The 20,982-nt window shown below is 42.2% G+C and overlaps 1 protein-coding gene across 1 annotated transcript in view; it reads left to right on the forward strand.

Annotated features, from left to right (window-relative positions):
- Positions 1-20,982, forward strand: part of LOC147892980 (laccase-4-like) — a 98,028-nt gene that overhangs the window by 18,336 nt on the left and 58,710 nt on the right. The window lies entirely within an intron of this gene.

The following is a 20,982-nucleotide window of genomic DNA, read 5'->3' on the forward strand; positions in this document are numbered from 1 at the left end:
CCATCTCGCATTTTGCTGCAAATTCCTCTTGTGGACTCCTTGCTCATGAAAATTTTCATTCATTCCATTTTTTCTCTTGCATATGAGAGCATAGTGTCCAGGAATCACTGAAATGATCCAAGTGCTTGATTTGACATGCACATGAACAGAACTTGAGAATTTGCAACAAAATGCGAGGAGAGTGGTTTATAGTTCTCTAAACAGCCCATATCGCATTTTGCTGCAAATTCCTGTTGTTGACACATTCCTCATGAATAGTATCACTCATTCCATTATTTCTCTTGTATATGAGATCATAGTGTCCAGGAATCACTGAGATGAACCAAGTTCTTGATTTGACATGCACATGACCAGAATTTGAGAATTTGCAACAAAATGCGAGGAGAGTGGTTTACAATTCTCTAAACAGCCCATATCGCATTTTGCTGCAAATTCCTGTGTATTATTTGTTTCTCATTTCTACCTCATTAATTTGCTACCTTTAGCCCTGTGGAGATCTTCCTTGATGATGAGAAATGTTTTTGTTTTGGAACAGCTGGCTCCCAGGCCCCACCTTTCAAGAGGAAGCTGGACTTTTCTGCTGCTATAATAAAACCTCAGCAATCACCAGGTGAGTAATGAGATGTCATGAAGGAATTATCTGGTGATATACAATGCATTCACTGATTGCATATGTCAGCATATAGAATTCATAGTATATAAGTTTTTGAACAGGCAAAAAGAAGAGGCTGGAGCAGAGTGCTGATTCTTCCAGCAAAAAACAAATGGAACCAGAAGAGGACAGTTCTCCAGATTTGCTCCTATTTGAGTTTCTTCACAAATGCAAGGCTCAGAGTAACTTCCATTTATACCACAGTATTTTCAACATGGAGTTCTCAATGAGCTCTGTACTGGAGCAACACAAAGATTTTCTTTCAGACTATTGGGATGCCTTCAAAGAACTGACAGAGGCAGGAAGAATTGTGGGAGGTGAAAAGGTTTTTGTGCACATTAATCATATTGTCTCCAATGACAGGCTGAGGTACCATGTGAGCAGAAGATTTGACAGCCTACCTGATCACTATAAATTCAACTGTACTTTGCACACCAGAAAGTGCAGAGTGCTGGAGGAGAGCATGGCATTTCTCATGTACATTGTCTTCAGTCAGGAGTCTTTGGATGAACAAGGGCAGGAAACAGAAGAAGAAGACACATCTGAAGCTTCTGAAAAGGAGGATGTTTCTTTGGGCTCTGAAATGGCAGAGCAAGAAGAAGATATCAACCTTCAGGATGAGGGGCTGCAAGTGGCTGCTCTTGACCTTGTTCAACTGAGGAATAAAACTCTGAGGGGAGCAGAGCCAGTTGAAGATTTTGATGTTCAAAGCAGCAACTATGCAGTGCCCATGCTTCCAGGTGTGTTGATTGGTGGAAAGGATTATGTTTTCCTCCATGATATAGAGTATATGTTTGATTTGAGGGAGGACTATGCCATTTCCCTTATTGCCTAGGCTTCAAGGCTTGACAAGGAGGTTGGCATAGAGGATGACCAATCACTTCTGGCTTTGGAAACAATGTTTGATCCTGTAGAGGCCCTTTCATTTTGTTTCAAAGAGGCTGAAAAGTTCCAAGAGCCAGATGAAGCTGCCTTCCAGCTCACACAGGAAGCTATGAATCTCTCAGCTCTATACACAGAAAAGACTAGAGAAGAGGCTGTACAAGAAGGGAGAGGGATAAATCTTTGGAAAGATGAACTGCTTGTTGCTGATGAAAATGAGAAGGTACTTCAAATCATATACTTTGACTTCTGCTTAACTTTAGTTTTGTAGGTTGTGTATTGTCTCACTCCAATCCTTTGATATGTTGTAGCTACAAATTGAGGATGACACATTCCTCCAGAGATCAAGTGGAAGCAGGCAGGTTGGGTTTCGCAAAATGTCAGGCCTAGCTCATTATATTCATGATCTAGGCAGTGCCAAGATCTTGATTTACCATAGGCAGTTGAGCACCAATGGAGATTCAGCCATTGTTTACTTCCTAAAATGTTTGTCCAGGGCTTTAGGTGGACATGCTCTTTCATGGCAAAAGGAAAAGATCATTTTGATAGAGAGGTTGTCTGCCATAGATATATTTGGAGATTATGTGAATAAGCAGGCCTCTAGGGCTGCTTACTTTTTGTCTTACACTTCTTATGCATTAGCATGTGGTGTTAAGGACCCCAAATATCTGGAGGGCTATGGAAAACACCAGCTTGTAAGGTTTCGAGAGCCACCCATGATTGCATCAGGCCACACAATCCAAGAAGAGGAACAGGTGGAGAGAGCTGAAGAAAAGGATAAAGAGACAGTCAACATCAAGCCAATAAAGAAGAAAAAGACTCCAATCAAGATCAAAAAGAGAGTTCCGATGAACAGGCCCTGGGAGAAATAGGATTTAGTCATCGAATATAGCACAAACATTATATTAAATTTGAACTGATTTGTATAAAGTCTTTGATATCTGGTATGATCTTGTATAAATGATTAATAAGTTGATGATGAAATGATTTGTACATTTACATAGAGTGGTGTCGTTAAATATTAAATGAACAATATATTGAAATTGTAAACAAATTGTATTAAGTTCAGATCATATGTTTCACATTGAAATTTTTTTCATGCATAACACCAAGAGTCACTTGTTCCACTAAAAAAATTTCTATTGAATGAGTTTGAAAACATGTGGACATAACCCCAATAAGTTACAAATGAGTCCTATTCATGTTTACTTGTCCATTTATGGTTTCTAAATATCTTCGATTCCCTCCACTGTCTATGTCTCTCTGCTGCAATTGAATTGTCTAGAGCTTGTCTTCGTCTTTGCTTTTGGGCTAGAAGAAAAGCAAGCTTGATTTTGGAGCTAGCAACTTTTCTTTTAGCATGCAGCCTTTGTAGTATGCCTCGGTAAAACCATTGGAAGACTTCCTTCAGACTATTCGCCTTCTGACTCCCTCCATAGTGTTGTGTGTGTCTAAAAAATGCATTACGTGCCATGTAGTGAGACTTCTCCATGCCTTGGGTAGACCAAATAGCTGGGCATCCATACTTTTTGACAAAATAGGGAAGGTGGTTGTATATGATATGCTGTAAGACATAAGAATGCATAGTAAGTAATAAAAAAAAGAGGATCACACTTAAGTAAAAGAAAAAGACAGAACCTTACCATGTAGTGAGTTATATTGCAGGCTGTCCACGCGTCTTTCATTGACTTCCCAAAATGTTTAATTGCCTCCTCAAAGTTCTTGTAATCACTCTTTGTGCATGTTACTTTGTCACAGAACATGAAGAGTTGATCAAGAGACCTCCACACCTCTGCCTTCCTATTTCGTGCTTCCCCATCAGCCTCATGATCTTTCACAGCATTATGGACTTGCTTCCACAATCCATAATTAATCTTTGAAACTGCTCTACCTTGCCTTACTTGCTTAATGTGTTTGGGTCGAGACAAGAATCTTCTTGCCTTAACACCACCAATAGAGGGCTTGATTGGTACCTCCTTGCCATTGGTAGACTTTTTAAAATCCTTTGTGATTTGAACATCTCCTCCATGCAGACCTATATCGGATAACACTTTTTCCAATGCTTGAAGAGCATCCTTTCTATTTTTTTCGGGACGGAGTTTCCAAGCAAATCCAATATATAAAAATACCAATTTCTCAATAATTCGACATAGACCATGCAATGTGCAGATGTGAACATTACATAGTGGAATGTCCAGAATGGCCTTGAAGTCAGGGTCAACTTTATCTCTATTAGGTGCTCTCTTCCACCATTTTGAATCCATTACTTGAGCTGATTCTTTGCAGTAAAGACAAGGAGACTTTGAGTTGCCTCCTTTACTAATGTTATACATGCACTTAAGTGTTTTAAGATCCCCGGCCATGTGCCACTCGACTTGAAAATCACCTTTTCCTACAACATGGAGATTCTCGCCTTGCACTTGTCTTTTGATTATTGTTGGTATTTCCGTGTGATGAAACACCCAATCTAGTGTTTCATGGTCTTCGGTCTTCACCTGCGAGATTATAGAAAACAAAAGTATTACTATATCAGATTTGAAAACAATGATCAAAATCAAGTATAAAACAGCCCATGATCATACCTGGAACGAGCCTAACCACCATATGTGTTTCTCTGACTGCACACTAAAATACTTCGAACTCGCTTCAGTCAATGATGTATCAATCGCTCCATTCATCAATGTAATAGTAACTCTTTCCATTTTCTTTTCCTTTACAACCTCACACTCATCTAGTTTGATAACAAATTTCAAAATGCCTTTGCACTCCTCAAATGTTATTCCATAAAACTCGACCATTCTTTTTTGAAGTTGTTGCAGATCTAAAAATATATTGTTCCAAGGATCATACACAGTGGTTCCTTTAACACCATGAAATATTTCTTCAATATGGATATACTGCCCAATAAATTCATCTATACTTTCATTCAAATGACCTCTTATCCTCCACACGGTTGCTGGATTTGGCAGTAAAACTCGTTTAATCCTTTGATCTTTCAAAGTTGAGGATATCGCATGGAAAATCGAACTATATCCCTTCCTGCTAACTCCACTAACATCAAGAGCCTCTTGGATTATAGTGCCATCAACTTGATTATTGGATACAAAGTCCTCTACAACATTGCGTTTGACTGTTTTGTATTTTTTTTCCTCAATCAAACCTTTTGCTACACCGCAAGAAAGCAATCCTTTCATTTGTTTAACAGGAAGAAGGTTCGGGTCCATATTTTCTTTTGCAGGCTCCAATAATTTCCTGTAATAACAACATTATATGACTATATTATTCAGCACCTCCATTCTTATTTTGCGACAATCAACGAAATAGATATAGTCTGGAAGAGAGCCTTTTTGAGTATACAAAATGATAAATTTCAATCTAACCTTGCTTCCTGAATTCGTCGCTTGCATCCACCAGTCCCAGCCTTCAAATTTGCAATGTTTTTAATCTTCCTGCTACGTTGTCTGTCTCCAAGCACGGTTCTCTTCTTTCTTGCTCTTGTCAATTCTTTTTTACTCTTTGAATGCTCCTCGATTTCATTCTGCAACTGCTGCTCCAATTTTGCACGAATGGCTATCTCCTCCATCTTGGCCCCCTTTTCTTGTAGGTACATCATTTTATACGTTTCCGCAAATGCAGATTGCGCTGAAATATAACCAAGAAGTCCATTTTGTCCATCGCCGGCAAACCTCAGTAATGTGGTGGGATTGACAAATGGAGGTGTAGAGTTTTTTACTTGACATTTTGGATATATGCTTCCGTCGCACCATAAGTCAATATGTTGAAGCCCTTCTCTTCTCATATTTTCCCGCTGTTGAGCATTCAGCACCGTATCCTTTCGTCTTTTTTGTGCTGGAGCATATTGTTCTTCCAAGTCGATGTGAAGATGGTGTAATCGCTTCTTCTGAGATAGTGACTCACTAGTATCGGCCATTTTTTGTGCTCCTGAGGTTGCGAAGTTTGTTTTTCAATCTCATAGTCGTTTTGTAACATGAATCGTGGAAGTGTGGCGGTATCCATGTGAATATTTTGAAAACTTGCAATCACTAAGTTCAGTGATGGACTCTTAATGAAAGACCTGCACACGTCGGCCAAAGAGATGCGGAATCTTTGGTAAACAAAAAAGAATCTAAGAGGATATTTAATACAAAATCGTGTTAGTCAGACAAAAGATTATCTTATTCCTTTTTGAATTGACAGTTCTGTAGTCCTTACTGACAAATCTGAGCCACGTTTCCGTATTTTACTATTTTTGAGGTCTTTTAGGAGAGAAATAAATCAAAAAATAGTGAATTTCTTACAGGGCCCCAAAATGAGTTCCCTTTTTCCCTAATGACTCAATGATGCAAATCTATTAACTATACCACCACAGAAAGAGAAGCCCTAGCAATGGTGTATGGTGTAAAGAAATTTTGGGACTATCTACTGGCAAATGATTTTGTCTTCTACACCGACCATCAAGAATTTCTTTATCTTGTTAATGGTTCGTGTACAACAGGAAGAATAACCAGATGGCTCCTCTTGCTTCAAGAATTCAACTTCAAAATAGTGGCCCACAAAGATGCCCAACACTACATTGCCAATCACATATATGTCTCATGTCAAGTCGGGAGAAGAAGCCACTGGAGTAGAAGACGACTTACCAGATGCCACACTATTTCAAATAGATGCTGTTCTAGAGTGGTGTGGAGATATCATTGGGTACTTAATGATAGGAAGACCACCACTACTACACATGGATCCTATTGCGACGTTTACGTATTGACGTTTAGCGCATGCAGGGCGCTAATCATCGGTATGAAAAGCACGTTCCATAAAGCGTTGCTATATAGCGACACTAGACAAACATCGCTATATAGCGACCATTATAAAGGTCGCTATATAGCGACTTATGAGTGTCGCTATATAGTGACACTGAGATACTATTTTATATCGACATTTTCCAGAGAGGTTTTTTACTCATATAGGCCTTAAAAGTTAGTTTTTTCCAATGACAATTTTTTTTTAATTTTCATACATGTTTGATCTCATAGAGAATAAAAATATGAGAGCATGTACATCAAGCCTTTGAAGCTCATATATTCATGTCCAAGTTTGAGATGAAAAAAATCAATTAAGAGCATTTACATCAACTATTTCATCTTGAGCCAAGTCTAAGGTGCCAAACAAGTCTATCTCCAACTCTATACCGAGTTGATCTCCTATATCATCATCGTACTCTAGCATCGTACGTTCACCTAAAAGTACTTGATCTTCTTCTTCAATAAAGTGTGGTGATTCTTGATGATCGTTGTCTTCTTTCCCAATATCGTGATCTCCATCTTCCTCCGGTGCGATGTCATTATGCGCATCTTCCTCTTGGCTCATATTGTGATCTTCATCTTCTTCGCTAGATTCATTGGGATGAATTGGATCCGGCATTGGTAGTAGCATCTCCATATCCACATCTCGATCTTCAAAAATTTGCTTACTTCGTGGTGCAACTTGGATCACGTACCACCATCTTGGATCAAAACGATCCGGATGAAAAAACACCTATATTGAAGATGGGTGCCAAATGTCGTCAATTATATATATGAAATTATGCTCAAGTACATGTATTAATGGCTCTTTAAGAACGAAAGCTTCGATTAATTAAATCATTAGTATGCACCTGCTCACAGTGCTCAGGAAGAACAAAAGTATCACTTTCATCGGTCCAATGTTTGGTGGAATCTATTGCAAAGAAACTGCTACTATATTTTCTCACTATCGCATGGGGACCGTTGTAAATAGTTCTAAACCATTTTACATCAAGAATGAAAATACTAAATTGTGTGAAATCAACTTCATAGATGTCGTATATGGTTCCACAATAATCCAATTTTTAGGAGAGAAGATTGGTATCCGAAGCACTTGCTCAGCTATTTTGTGTGAAGTTATCCATTACTCCACAATCATACGTGACTCTCTTTGAATCGATGCATTCCACTCGAAAATGTCATCCATATGACCATAATGGACTGTACTTTTTGTACTGTAAAAGGGCATCATTATAACAATGAAGATGCATCTATTTTATAGCGTATATTGTCACAAATAATTACTTAATTATGTCAAAAGGTAAAAAAATTACATGCACCATACATCTAGATGATAACTCTCGCTTGTGCTTGTTTATTGTCTCTCCATCGCTTTTGGCTTTACGTAGAGCCAGTTGTAGCCAATCAAGTGACATGTGAGTGGGGAGAAGAGCCAGATCCCGTGGATATGGTTGCGATTGCATTACATTACTCTGAATCTCGTCCTTGCATTTATTCTTTCTGCTTTGGCCACTTCATATCTCTCAATCCACTTTTGCATCTCAGGACTATTGAGGATACAAAACTTATTGAATTTCTCCATTTGCTCTTCGCTCATCTTTCTTTCAATCCCTTTTTCTTGGGGAACCTCACCAATATGCGATCATCATCCTTGTTATGCCAAGCTTGCGGCATATCGGGATCCATGGATGCAAGAAACTCTGTGATATATACTAATGACTCTTGCACAAGCCATGCCTCTGCCATGCTTGTTTCTGGTCTTGCTCTTTGTCTTACAAATCCCTTTAAAGTTTTCATAAACCGCTCAAGAAAAAACATCCATCGACTATGAACGGTACCTGCAATAGCCACCTCAGCATGAGGTGTCCCTTTTTTATTGTTAGCCATGGTGGGATATTGTAATTCACCACGACTATGGGCCATGTTGACCAAGATGTCGAGCGTAACCCAAAAGGATTCACGCCGTCCATGGTGAGCCTAAGATGTAAGTTGCGTGGCTCCCTCGCAAAGTCTGGCCACTGATTATCTATGTGCTTCCACGCTGCACAATCTGCGGGAATCCTCAATGTGTCATCAGTGGACCGATGAGATGCATGCCATGTCATCAACTCCGCTATGGATTTGCATCGGAATATGTGTTGTATTCTTGCAATGAATGGGAAAGTGTCTCAAGACCTTTACAAGTATCCGCTCACCCTGCAAGTCATCTCTATATCATTGTTCCCCACACTTTGGACAACTAGCCAAATCTCCATGCTCACGACGAAAGAGAATACAATCATTACGGCAAGCATGGATGGTATCATAATCCATACCCACTGTTGTTAGCATCTTTTTCGCTTCATCTCTTGATGCGGGCATGGTATTTGGTGCAGGCAATATCTTTTGGAGCAACCTATGACAATTCAAACATACATAGGCTTCGAACAATGATGATTCGGTATACACTATCCAAATGATGATTCTCAAAACAAACAATATCCAAATAATGAGTCAAATTAAAGAAAGAGCTAACCTCATTAAGGCCGAGACACTTGTATCCGACCACCCATACTTTTCCCTCTTTTTCCCTCTTTCCTTTTCCTCTTCTTCTCTCTTTCCCCCTTCTCTTATGCTCATGCATAAGCATAAGCATGAGCATATGCTCATGCTTATGCTTATGCATGAGCATAAGAGAAGTAGACATATGCTCATGCATAAGCATGAGCATGTGCCTCTTTTTCCCTCTTTACCTTCTCTCTTTCCCTCTTCTTCTCTCTTTCTTTCAATCTTTTTCCCTCTTCTTCTCTCTTTTCCTCTTTTTCCCTCTTTCCTTTCCCTCTTCTTCTCTCTTTCTTTCCCTCTTTTTCCCTCTTTCCTTTCCCTCTTCTTCTCTCTTTCCCTCTTTCCTTTCCCTCTTCTTCTCTCTTTCCCTCTTTCCTTTCCCTCTTCTTCTCTCTTTCTTTCCCTCTTTTTCCCTCTTTCGTTTCCCTCTTCTTCTCTCTTTCCCCCTTCTTTTATGCTCATGTATAAGTAATAAGCATGAGCATATGTCTCCGTCTCTTATGCTTATGCTTATCATGCATATGTCTCCTCTTTTCCTTTCCCTCTTCTTCCTCTTTTCCTTTGCCTATGCCTATGCCTATGCCTATGCCATAGCTTATGTTTGTTTTTTGTTTTTTGTTTTCGTGTTTGTATCTATGTTAGACATGAGATCACGTCGCACATTCGACGAGTACGGACAGCCTCACAGGAGGAGAGCTCACGATCTATATGCTCTAGAGGACTTTGATTCCTCTCAGGCGACTACCCCGAGGACTACCCCTGGTCTGACTCCTCTTGGACCTAGCACTGTGACTACCCCTAGTTTGACTCCTCTTGGACGTAGCACTATGACTACCCCTTTGGGAACTCCTTTGCTAGCCGCGCATGGCTTTGTCAGGAGTCCCGAAGAGTTTGTAGCGTAGATGAGCAATGAGGAGGCATCGAGATTCTTCTCTCTGCTATCTCAGAGGACCTCAGCAATTCCCTCCCCTACACCGACGGCTGGATGTACTGCCCAGTCGTCCCCTCATGCCTCTTCGACCGAGGGGTCATCACCTGTGCGTGCCTCTCGTAAGGGAAGGAAGAGTAGGAAGGGCAACTTATGTTGTGCTGACTCGGGAGATGTAGACGAGTCAGCGCACACACATTCCTACAGGTCTCCACTTGGTCCGGAGACATAGTATCAGTTAGGTCCCTTTCCCTCTCTTACTCCCACTACTACTCCTCGCTCCGGAAGCACTCGCACAGCTTCCACTCCTTCTGACTCTGCTACCATCAGTCCTCCTTACTCATCACGGGATCTCTCCTGTCAAATCACGACTACTGGAGAGATAATAGAATATAGAAAGGCCAAAGCAATGATGGCCACCATGAGGCAGTTGATGAGCCATCACTTCAAGAGCGGCATTGCTACCGATTGGCAGTATCGAGATGACCAAAAGAAGCAGGCGATCATCAATGAATTAAAACGAAAATAACCTAACCCGCCAAATTTAGAGTTTAATGAGGATTATATGCGAGAGCGCATGGGTTTGGTCTTGAAGCATCGTAGATCAACCTTGCGTACTTTCATCACAAAGGGGTTGGCTAAACCCAGCTGGGCAGACAAAGCTGATTGGAAGTTCTTCAAGAAGCAAAATAGGGACAATCCCAAAATGTTTGAGGGTCAGAGGAGGGCTGCGAAGAGACGGCTGGACATCGTAGGTACTTCGTACTTTAGTGTAGGCACATGGTTGACGTTCGAGGCAACCGTGGTAAGTCTACTTCTTCTCATTTAATGTATTGTTCTATTTGTTTTACTACATATTACATGCACTTTAGCTAACTCTAACTCTCGTAAATTGGATCCACAACAAGTTGTGATGGGTCATCTTCCTACAGATGCAGAGACGCGATGCGCATTTCGTATAGGAACAAAGCCGTGGTTTATTGAGCAAGAGGCAATGGGAGCGACGGTCAATTGGGCTGAGGTGGCTGCTCGCACGGTATAAGTCTACTCCTACTTGTAATCTCACTTTTTAAATTGTTTTATTCTTAAGTTCCAATCTAATTTTCAATTTATATGGTTCACTCTTAGGGTCAAAGCTCAAGTGTCCCATCATCGGAGGCGAGTGATCACCAGGGCTAGGGATCAGATGCACGTGACAAGGATCAAGAAGAAGGTGCAGCTCACGAGGACCAAGGATCAGGCCAATAAGACGAGGACAAGGATGATTCAGATGAGTAGTAGTAGTGATAGTCGTAGCAGTTTGCATTTTCTTCGCCATGTATGTCATTTTGTATATCCGCTCATTTGAGCAATTTTGTATCACCCTTTCAAAAGGGTAATTTTGTAACAAACACTGTTGTATATGTTCGACATGTATATGCTTTTTTTGCTCAATCATTTCATTTGAGCGATTTTGTATCACCCTTTTTGCAAGGGAAATTTTGTTATAAAAGACTATTTTTTCTAATTACCAAAAAAAAAAGGATTAGTGGGGCTAAACAGGGCCATAGCAAGCCCTGTTTAGCCCCACTAATCCTTTTTTTTAAGTTCTGTTAATTGTCGCTATATAGCGACGTTTACCAGTGTCGCTATATAGCGATGATTATCAGTGTCGCTATATAGCAATGTTTGATAGCGTCGCTATATAGCGACGCTTTATAGCAACAGTTCTTTTTCGACGCTTTTAATGACTTTAATAACGATGTTTGCATCCGTGGAAATTTTTTTTTTAATGTAAAAAGTGTCGGTATTTTTGTCAGAAAAGGGCCTATGCCTTGTAGTGCACCCCCCTGAAATGAAAGAAGTAGATGCCAGAAAACTAATTCTAAAGCCTGCACCCTATCAACTCATTGCAGCACAACTGTACAAGATGGGCAATGACCAGGTATTAAGAAGATGCGTAATGCCTCATGAGATCATGCCAATCCTGAGTGAAGTCCATGAAGGCATTGCAAGAGGACACTTCCAAGGGGAAGCCATAGCAAGAAAAGTCCTCCTCGCAGGCTACTGGTGGCCAACACTGTGGGCAGATGCCTATGAATATGTAAAAGGCTGTGATGTATGCCAACGGACTACTAAACAACAACACAAAGACTTCAATCCCCTAACAATTGTGTTACACAAAAACCATTTGAAAAATGGGGGATTGACTATGTGGGTCCCATCCATCCAGTAGATCAAAGGGAACACAGGCACGCTACATCATTGTGGCCACTGATTACTTTACAAAATTGACTGAAGCTAAAGCAGTCAGAAAGGTAGATGCCAGAAGCACAGCAAGATTCTTATACAAAAATGTGATCACTTGATTCAGATGCCCCATTGAAATTGTGTCGGCGGATAGAGGCACACATTTTGTCAATGAGGTAATCTGAGAACTCTTGTCTAGCTTTATGGTAATCCATAGAAAAAGCACACCCTACTACCCCTAAGGGAATGGTGGACAGGCGGAATCCACTAAGAAGATAATATGCATTATCCTCACCAAGGTAGTAGAACCACAACATTTTGATTGGGCAGAGAAACTGAATGCAGCCTTATGGGCATATAGAACCACACTCAAAGTCATTACATGGAACACACCTTTTTAATTGGTGTACGGCCTTGAAGTTGTGGTCCCACTAGAATTTGTAATACCAAGCATACACATAGTAGTATACGAATGCATGGGAGACCATGAATCCTTGAAAGAAAGACTCTATCAGTTGGAGAAGCATACAGAAACAAGACTAGTCACCTACCATGCCATGACAATAGAAAAATGCAGAAGAAAGGCATGGTTTGACAGAAATCTTAAAGCTAAAGAAATCAAGGAAGGTGACTTGGTCCTATTATACAATGCCAAAGTACACAAGGGGAAACTGAAGTATCTAGGTCAAGGACCTTACCGAGTAAGAAAGATGAATGCCATCAGAGATGTGCTGCTAGAAACATTGGATGGAGTCCAATTATGAAAAATATGTATGGATCTTAAAATCTTGCATATTTTTCAAGGTATATGCCTTATATTTTGTGGGAGGGGGGACATGATATTTTCATATTTTTCCCTTGCATATTTGAAAATTTTAAAGGAAATCTATGCATATTCTATATGGACCTTGTCCCCCCATACCCTAGATTTTGGATGAGGGTAGTAACATAAACACTTATTTCATTAATTTTGGACTCATATGTCTACTTTTGGACTATTCCTTAAAATCCTTCCCAAATGAAAAGTTTACTTTATGAAACTGTCATTCGAGAATCAAAAGTTTACTTTCTAGCACTATCATTTTCACATAAGACATTTCAAAATATCTCTCTACAATGTTGTACAAATAATGCAAAAACTACTATTAAATCCTAAATTTGTATTTCTTGTTTATAAGAATCATATTCTTAAAATAAAAAATCCGAGTTATTAGTTTAAATCCATGAAAAACCATGCTATTGAGGATTCACAACATTTTAAAAATGTATACATAAGAGACCTGTAAGACTCTTTTTACTTTCAATGCAGAAAACTATAACACTCTTGAATATTCAAGAAATTAAAAGGTTTATATAGACATGAAACATGATGGAAGCCTCTTTTGTACTCCAAAAAATAGCAATAGCTATGCTTGCAATTTTACATTATCATGTCATAAGTTTTACAATAAATATTGCTCTGGATGAGTCTCTGTACAAAGGATCTCCTGTGGCCTTTTCAATAATTTAGTTTTTCCTTTACAATGAGTTTAGTACAAATGGGCGATCCAAACATTTGCTTGTTTGAATGTCCTTTTCTATCATGATCACAGAAATGAGCGATCCAAACATTTGCTTATTCAGAATGTCCTTTCTGTCGTCACTTGTCGCTTGGGTGCCATCTTCAATCACTCTCATCTGACAACCACCACCACCTTCACTCTTTCTTGATATTTGAATGGTGTTATCATGGGCATTCTTCATTTGCACTATCTCCTTCTACTTCCTCCCGGGCGAGCATCTTTATGAACTCTGTAATGTGCGTAATAATTGGTTGCGGTAATTTTATTTTGTCTTCTACATCATACCCCATGTGCTTCTTTGTTTTCTTTGACCTTGATTTCCAGGATACTATGACTATCTCTGTGGAAAGTCTTGAAATTGCTTCATGGTTTGGGACCCATTCCTTTTTCAGAAAACTACTATACAATGTACTATTATCTTGGTTCTCCTTCTTGCCCCTTGGCTCATACCATACCGCTGTAAATGTTGTAGCTCTCCCCCAGTCATCCATGCTCACGTCAACTACTTTCGCAACCCAAAACTTCATATTCTGATGTTCATCATCCGATGGTCAAACTACAACAAAACAATGGACATCTATGTCTATTTGTGGCATAAACTCTCTCTTCTTGGGTCCACAATATGGATGTGGGAGCAACGATTCAAACTCATTTTCAAAGAGACCACATGCTGGACGCAAGTCATTACCAACATTTGGCTAAAATAAATGCCGTTCTACCTTAATATCATCTTGAACTCGCATTTTTGCAAGGTCCTTTATCAATTGGTAGGTCTTGCTAATTACTATAGGAGTGTGTTCCTTCCAAGAGGGCTTCCAATCAAGAAATCTCCGGAGCATTTCCTCTTTGTATGCAATAAAAGCTTTTAAGCCTTCTATTTCACCTTTGGATTTCTCGCTGAATTCTTTTATAGGAGCCCATGTTGGATGCATTTCTTTGCTCGGGATTGAAGTTAAGAGAGAGTAAGGTTCTTCAAGTTCCCATTTTGTATCGAGAGAATAGTGTTGCCATTGCATCACTGGTTTTTCATCCTTTAAGAAAAATCGAAAATAGTGTGGAGCGCTATGACCTATCAGGGCATCACCACCTTTTTGTATGAAAGGTAGAATAAAGCTCTTCCAATCATACATCCTCTCAACCATTGAGCATATTGTTCCTTCCTTACGGCCACCAACGTGCCTCCCACATTATCTTATCAAGTCATCCATTGTCTCCATGTCCTTGTGTTTTAGTTCTCTTGAAACTGTGCTAAATACTTGATCGATATCCTCATGTGTGTGCCCAACCAACAAAAACCCAACTTCAATCTCATTGAAGATTCTATGAGCGATTAGCATTGAGCAAAATGCAAAGAAGAGTACATTCTTATTCTCGTCTTCGCAATTGTCTGCTTGTACTCTCAAAGTTGCTGGTAGGCGACCTTTTTCTGCATGTACATTGTGAATTGCCTTCATAACGGATGTTACAACTTGATTGCTATCGTGTAGATGCAAGGAATCAATCCATATGTCTGCAAAAAACTTAAATCTGTGCACTAACACTCCACATAGATGTGTCTTTAAAAAGTATTTGCCTTGTAGCTTAGGTGGAGTGTTAACGAATCGAGGTAATGTTGTTGTATTTTGATCCATACCATCTACAATACTGCACATGTACTCATTTGGGTGAGAAATAGCTTGCTCCTTCCAAAATGCATATTTTATTCTAGAATGTCGAACAAGTCCATGATGAAATTCTCTCTTTCTTTTGTAAGCTTCTTTTTGTTCTGGAGATGTTGCACTCTCAAGTGCTCGCTTTAGATCATCACAGTCGTTGCACTTTGACATTTTTTGCCTCTTTGGGATTTGAACATGTCCAAAGCTTTTTTTCCAAAGAGTATACAAAGTATGAAAAGATGCCAGTGCATGCCCTCTCTGCCTCTGTGTTTCTCCAATAGAGTTAAATACTTCTTTTTTGGTCAAACCTATCGGAAGATGCATTTCTGATAGGTGGGGTTGCGGTAAAGCATTTTCATAAATGTAATCTTTCAAAATTGCTGTTGCCGCAACCGTTGAGGCTCTTGTTTTGGGCCTTCCTATGTTTCCATGAATGTTAAATTTAACTCCATACTTTGCTTTATTAGCCAAATTCCAATATGTGCCATGTGATAATCCTGTAATAATGTGATATGCATTATTGCATATACTTTTTCCATTTATAAGAGGCCTTATTTGATGTCCTGAACTTCACCTTCTCTTATCATTTACAAGAAAGCAAGACAATCTCGTGAGTAGGTATTCATTTCTTCTACTTCCTTTCCTTTGCCAGACATGTTCTCTACAACCCTTGATGTCATGTAAGTTAATGGATCACATACATGTACGCTTACAGCATGTAGATCACAATGCTTTTAGCATAACATCTTCATTCATTACTCTTATTCTCTTTGGTTGCTTTTCTGGATCTGCCTGCACTCGTTGTCTTTTCATGCATCTGTATGTCCGTTTTGGGACCTTCTGTACATTCTTATTTAGATTTGTGTAGTTCTCCTTGTAAGATTTATTTGTCACGTTGTTTTCATGAGATGTTGCATCCTTGATCTTATCACTCTGACAGTCAAATACTGAATATTCCTTTGTTGATGTCATCCTTGCTTTTGATACATTCGTCAAACCATTTGTAACATTTACAAGTTCACAATCAAAGTCAAACACCGAATAGTCCTTTGTTGATCTCATCCCTACTTTTGATAGAATCGTAGAACCACTTGTCACAATGGCATTAGAGTGTCCCGAATGATCTTCAAACTCATCTATTCCTGAGAGAACATCACTCATTGATGCACTTTCTATGGATTTCATAACTCCATAGTCAGTGGTGATAGAGTGTCTAGAATGATCTTCAAACTCATCTATTCCTGAGAGAACATCGCTCATTGATGCACTTTCTATGGATTTCATAACTCCATAGTCTTGAAACTCCTCTACTCCAGAGAGAACATCACTCATTATACTATCGTGCATGATTTCCATAATTCCATAGTTACCTGGTTTGACTCCAAGAACTTTATCAGTATCCATGAAGCCATCCATGCTTGAAAATATAACACTTTTGACATCTTTGCCCAAGTTCTCAATGTGCATGAACTCATCCACCCCGGATAAGGCATCACTTGTGAAATATTTTTCTTTCTCGGTACCAATGAACTCATCGACTTCTAATAAGACATCAGTGCTATAGTTGAGTGCATTGGAATCATCCATCTCTGAAGGAATAGAGCTTGGTACATTGGCATATTCTTTCAATTCTTTGATGTTGTAGTATACATTATGTTTATCATTAAAAACCACATGCTGAGTCTTTCCAATCTTTAAAAATTGCATGCTCCATCTTAAATCCTTACCTACCTCATAGTAGGGACCATCCAATGACATTGAGTTATCATCCATACCATCATCAGTAACTTTTTGAATTCTCATCTGCGCAAATGTCCAGTGTTCCACTTGTTCAAATCCCAAGACTTGACCTTCTGCTACATTCTTATTTGCAAATGATAACATTTGTAAAATATCTCCCACTCTAAAATCCAAAGATATGCACTTTGTATTCCTGATGACATGTGTTGGATAAGTCTCATCTCTGTCCCATGCAATAAATGCTTTGTTGGAAGTATTACAGGGCATAACATCTCCAAGGATTTCCATATCCCCACACTTATGCTTTAGCTCAACATGTGCACTAAGAATCCTTGATACGATAATTGCCACCTTATCTTCGCCAAGTCTTCTAAAGTGACAAATAGAATTTGGATCACTTTCATGGATTGTAGCAAATGCAACTACTTCTCTTTTGCAACATAAAATCACCTCCATCCCCGAATTAAATTTTGTAGCCATCTCCTTTGTGAGTTTCCTTTGCAAACAAGCTGTAATAACCATTATAAAGAACATTAGTCTCTTCTCAATAATCTACTTTATTAATGATTTAAAAATCTAGAACTTGTATGAAAATTTAATTAGACACTAACCAATAACAACCGTAAACCAATAACAACCCTAAACCCTCAACCGTAAACCAAAACAACGATAAATCCTAAACCCTCAACCCTCAACCCTAACCAATAACAACCCTAAACCCTAAACCCTAACTCCCAAACCCTAAACCCTAAACCCTAAACCCTTAACCCTAACCCCCAAACCCTAAACCCTAAACCCTAACCCCTAAACCCTAAACCCTAGCTCCCAAACCCTACACCCTAAACCCTAACTCCTAAACCCTAAACCCTAAACCCTAAACCCTTGACACTAACCCCCAAACCCTAAACCCAAACCCTAAACCCTAAACCCTAACTCCTAAACCCTAAACCCTTAACCCTAAACCCTTAACCCTAACCCCCAAACCCTAAACCCTAAACCCTAACCCCCAAACCCTAAACCCTAACTCCTAAACCCTAAACCCTAAACCCTGAACCCTAACTTCGAAACCCTAAACCCTAAACCCTAAATCCTGAACCCCAAACCCTAAATCCTAAACCTTAAACCCTAACTCCCAAACCCTAAACCCTAATCCCTAAACCCTAAACCCTAAACCCTAACCCCTAAACCCTAAACCATAAATCCTAAACCCTAATCCCCAAACCCTAAACCCTAAACCCTACCCCCTAAACCCAAACCACCAAACTCTAAACCCTAACCCCCAAACCCTGAACCCTAAACCCTAACCCTCAAACCTTGAACTCTAAACCCTATCTCCCAAACCTTAAACCCTAAACCCTAAAACCTACACCCCAAACCCTAAATCCAAACCACCAAACCCTAAACCCTAACTCATAAACCCTAAACCCTAACCCTAACTCACAAACTCTTATTCCTAACTCACAAACCCTAAACCCTAGACCCTAAACCCTAACTCACCAAACCCCAAATCCTAAACCCAAACCACGAAATCCTAAACCTTAAATCCTATGAGTGTTTTCAGTAATATCATTTATTTGAGTAATAGTTTGAATTAGAATTCATAAGTAATAGTGGAATTGATAGTTGGGAGGGTGGTAGTGGGAGAAAGGGAGAGTGGGAAAGTGGAGAAAGGGAGTGTGGGAGGGTGGTAGTGGGAGAAAGGGAGAGTGGGAGAGGGAGTGGGAATGGGGGCGGTGGGGGTGGGGGTGGGAGGATGGGAGTGGGAGTGGGAGAGGGAGTGGGAATGGGGGAGGTGGGGGTGGGGGTGGGAGAATGGGAGTGGGAGTGGGAGAGGGAGTGGGAATTGGGGAGGTGGGGGTGGGGTGAGGGTGGGAGGATGGGAGTGGGAGTGGGAGGGGTGGGGAGTGGGAGTGGGAGGATGGGAGTGGGAGAGGGAGTGGGAATGGGGGAGGTGGGGGTGGAAGTGGGAGGGGTGAGGTGGGAGGATGGGAGTGGGAATGGGGGAGGTGGGGGTGGAAGTGGGAGGGGTGGGGTGGGAGGATGGGGGAGGGAGTGGGAATGGGGGAGGTGGGGGGGTGGGAAAATGGAAGTGGGAGTGGGAGAGGGAGTGGGAATGGGGGAGGTGGGGGGGTGGGAAAATGGGAGTGGGAGTGGGAGAGGGAGTGGGCGGATGGGAGTGGGAGGGGTGAGGTGGGAGGATAAGGGTGGGAGAATGGGAGTGGGAGTGGGAATGGGAGTGGGAATGGGGGGGGGGAGGAGTGGGGGTGGGAGGATGGGAGTGGGAGTGAGAGGTGGAGGTGGGAGGATGGGAGTGGGTGGGAGAATGGGAGTGGGAGTGGGAGTGGGAGTGGGAATGGGGAAGGTGGGGGTGGGGTGAGGGTGGGAGTGGGAGGGGTGGGGTGGGAGGATGGGAGTGGGAGAGGGAGTGGGAATGGCGGTGGAAGAATGGGCGTGGGCATGGGAGTGGGAATGGGGGAGGTGGGGTGGGAGGATGGGGGTGGGAGTGGGAATGGGGTGGGAGGATGGGAGTGGGTGGGAGAGAGAGAGAAGATAATCTAATAGAGAGGCCAATGGGAGAGGAGATAATGTTATAGAAGGACCAATGAGAGAGATGCACTTAAAACCCTAGTTTTTCTTATATATACTCTCCGTCTCTCATTGTTTCTCTCATTTCAACAAGGTAGAGCAAGAGGAGAAGCAAAAAGAGGAGGAAGAGCAAAAGCAAGCACAAGCATAGATCTCAACTTTTTTCCAGGTACTTTTTTAAAAATTTGTATTCTTTGAAATTTTATTATAGAGAGAGAACTTAGAGAGAGAAAAGTGAAGGAAATACTTTTAGAGAGAGATTATAAGAGAGAGAGTCTTGCTGCCTCGGCAGCAAAAGAGAGAGAGAGAGAGGGAGAGAGAGGAGAGAAGGGGGGGGGAAAGAGAGGGGAGAGAAGGGGAGGGGGGGAGAGAAGGGGGGGGGGGAGAGAGCGAGAGAGAGGGGGGGGAGAGAGAGAGAGGGGGGAGGTCGCTGCCGCGACAGCGGAGAGAGGAGGGGAGAGGGAGGGGGGGGGAGAGGGAGGGGAGGGGAGGGGAGAGAGAGAGGGGGGGCCGCTACCGCGGCAGTGAGAAAGAAGGGGGGGAGAGAGAGAAGGGGGGGCGCGACAGCGAGAGAGAGGGGGGGAGAGAGAGAGGGGGGGCCGCTGCCGCGGCAATGAGAGAGAAGGGCGGGGCGAGAGAGAAGGGGGGGCACGGAGGGGAGAGAGAGAGGGGGGGCCGTTGCTGCGACAGCGAGAAAGAAGGGGGGAGAGAGAGAAGGGGAGGCGCGGTAGCGAGAGAGAGGGGGGGAGAGAGAGAGAGGGGGCCGCTGCCACGGCAGCGAGAGAGAAGGGGGGCACGGCAGCGAGCGAGGGGGGGGAGAGAGAGAGAGAGGGGGGGCCGCTACCACGGCAGTGAGAGAGAAGGGGTGAAGAGAGAGAAGGGGGGGCCACTGCCGCGGCAGCGAGAGAGAAAGGGGAGGGGGCAGCGCAAGAGAGAGGGGGGGCGAGAGAGAGAGGGGGGGCCACTGCCGTAGCAGCGAGAGAGAAGGGGGGAGAGAGAGAAGGGGGGGCCACGACAGTGAGAGAGAAGGGGGGGAGAGAGAAGGGGGGGCCACTGCCGCGGCAGCGAGAGAGAAAGGGGAGGGGGCATCACGAGAGAGAGGAGTGGAGAGAGAGGGGAGAGAGAGAGGGGGGCACTGTCGCGACAGCGAGAGAGAGGGGGGGAGAGAGAGAGAGGGGGGGCCGCTGCCGCGGCAGCGAGAGAGAGAGGGGAGGGGGCAGTGCGAGAGAGAGGGGGGAGAGAGAGAGGGGGGGCCCACTGCTGCGGCAGCGAGAGAGAGAGGGGGGCCGCTTCCACGACAGCCAGAGAGAAGGGGCGGAGAGAGAGAGAAGGGGGGGCACGACAGCGAGAGAGAGGGGGGGAGAGAGAGAGAGGGGGGGCCACTGCTGCGGTAGTGAGAGAGAAG

Source organism: Dipteris shenzhenensis, chromosome 16 (assembly GCF_047967505.1).
Source record: "Dipteris shenzhenensis isolate YYH24624 ecotype China chromosome 16, Dip_SZ_1.0, whole genome shotgun sequence".
NCBI lineage: Eukaryota > Viridiplantae > Streptophyta > Polypodiopsida > Gleicheniales > Dipteridaceae > Dipteris > Dipteris shenzhenensis.